Below are 2,759 nucleotides of genomic sequence, written 5' to 3'. Positions count from 1 at the left end.
CAGGCAGGCAGGCAGGAAGGCAGGAAGGAAGGCAGGAAGGAAGGCAGGAAGGCAGGCAGGAAGGAAGGAAGGCAGGAAGGCAGGCAGGCAGGCAGGAAGGAAGGAAGGAAGGCAGGAAGGCAGGAAGGCAGGAAGGAAGGAAGGAAGGAAGGAAGGAAGATGAAATAATTTTTAGAACATCACGTAATATTAATAAATCAGTAAATAGAGAAATAAACTAAAATAGTTATGAAATATTTCTAATATTAACAGTTTATAAATTATATTTAAAAAGGAAAGGTAGAACTACATGACAGAACCAGGAACAGTTTAAAATAAGTTTCAGGTGGACTTTCTTCCATGACTAATTATTTAATGTTCAGCTTCCTAGTGTCCCTTCAAACTAAACACTCCTACAAATTTTCTTATTTTGATCTGAAAACAAGGATTTAAAACAGTGAGCTCTAACACCTTGACAATGAATTAGCTCCTGCATATTACATGACTGTTTAAATAGTAGTGTCAACAAAATCTTTTTTGAACAAATAATGACTTATCACCATATACTTTTCACACCATCTGTTCTAAGACAATTGTGTCTCATTGAAATGGTGAGTTATTCCAATAAAAACCCTAAGAAATCTGATCAGGGGAATTTTATGCAATATTAACAGGGTCATCAGACAGACAGTGTGGGTAACTACTTGATAAATATGTGTAAGAAATAAAATAGCAATTATAGCAATTAATAGCTATAGGGAAAAGCAAAAGAAGATCTATGTTCTGGCAAAACACCAAAAGATTGTATAGATAATTAATTTTAAATGTAGATAATATTTTTCACCCTAGCAGTTTCTAAACTGGCAAAACAGTCTCTGTGAAATGCCTATTATATACGGGGTAGGGGAGAAATAGAGCAGCTGTTTATTGCTCTACAGCAATGCTGTACTACATGGCTTTGGAAAGGAAATGAAGAACACCATTTCTCTGTGGAAACAAGTGGGGAATTTGAGGGTGCAGAATGTTTTTACCCAGACTGATTTTTGGCCAGGCCATCAGCTTTAAGATCTTTGTTCTCATAAATGTGACATGAAATCTCTGAAATTACCGTAGGCAGCAAGGATATGTCTGCCTTTGTAAGAACACTATGTAAGCCACAGAGTTTCTGCAAATACATGTTGCATCCAAGAATCTGTAGGATTTAGAAAAAGGCTCCCAGAAGGCTGTGATCCCATTTCCAATTCTCTGATTTTCTTTGGGAAGAAGCTGTTTAACAAATATACCAACCTGGTCTGCTGGTATTTGAGTCCTGAAAACGTGAGTTGTGGCAGAAGGGTCACAAAGCAGCCCCATCACATGGTGCAGGAGTACTAAACACCACCACCTATCACTTCAGTCAGAGTAAACAGCTTGTGGGTGTGCCTATGAATATTAAACTCACTTCAAACATCAGGGAGCAGGCAACCTACTGTTTGAAATAAGAATGTGAGCTTACAAATGACCCACTATTGAGGGACTTTCCCCATCAGACCCCAAGCCAGCAGGCAATCCAGTTTTCACTTTGATGTTTCCTACAGTGTTCAACTGGCTTTCTTGCAAAATCCCATTCATTTCATTTCTGCCATTTTTGAAACACCCCCCAAGACCCTTCCTGCCCAAAAGGTGTTTGCGAAGTTACTGTCGCCATGTACTAGTTTAGATCCTGGTTTGTCTTGGTTGGTTGGGTTTGGGTTTGTTTTTTTTCTTGATATTTTGTAGGGAGGTCTTATTATTTTTAAAAAATAATTTATTTTCCTTAGTTACATTTCATTTTAAATTTGTTTTAGTACTATGCCACTGAGAACCAAAAACCCCTCACAACTATGGTTTACTTACCATTGTTTGATATCACACCATTTACCAAACTTTCCAGACAGCAATGATAAACAATAGCATTGTGGGCCACTAAAACATGGTATCTTTTCCTAACAGATCTCATGGCAACCTTGCTGAAACCAGTAATATTATTTTGGCAAAACCAGTTTAATTCTCACCTGACCAGCTAAATTAGAAGAGGACAGGTTTCCAAGAAGGCATTTTCCCATTGGGTACAACCAGAATGTAACCGATATAAAAATCACGTGGGCTTTACTTAAGAATGTCATTCCTTGTATGATTTATGTAAGTCCTATAGTATTTTATCACAGTTGTTCTAAGTTAGCTGATTTGTTTTAAGGTTCTTTAGAAAGCTTAGATATGAGAAAGGAAATGATATTCCTCATTTTCACAGAGTTCTCAATCTACAGGTATATAATATGTATATATTATTTTTAATGCAAGTAGCCTACCACTAAGCTAACTTGGAAGTTTATTGGGAAGTTCTGTTCTCATTTTCAGTGGTATCTTTTTATATCACCATATGTTCTCCTAAACCTCCATATGCTTTTAAAAATTTATTTTAAAAGAACAAGCTAGTTCTATGCTGGATTAACAGATCAGTTGTAATTTCTTAGTTAAACATTATCTGTCACATGAGCCAGTCACCAAATCAACCTGAGGGTTCATTTTTTTGTGAGAACTATTGTATAGGAGTATTTTCATTAGGATAGATTCCCTGTCTAATTTCACTACAGTAATTAAAAAAAAAAAAAAAATAAAAAAGTTACATGTACAGACATGCAAAGCCTATGTTTTGAAGGTGCTTGACTGTGTATCAAGAAAAAATGGCAAAATACATTCTTACAGTTAATATTGGGTTGTCAACATGATATATGTGTTTTACAGGCATTTTAATCTCTAGT

The sequence above is a fragment of the Parus major genome, chromosome 2, assembly GCF_001522545.3.
Source record: "Parus major isolate Abel chromosome 2, Parus_major1.1, whole genome shotgun sequence".
NCBI classification, from domain to species: domain Eukaryota; kingdom Metazoa; phylum Chordata; class Aves; order Passeriformes; family Paridae; genus Parus; species Parus major.
Note: the sequence above shows the minus strand (reverse complement) of the source record.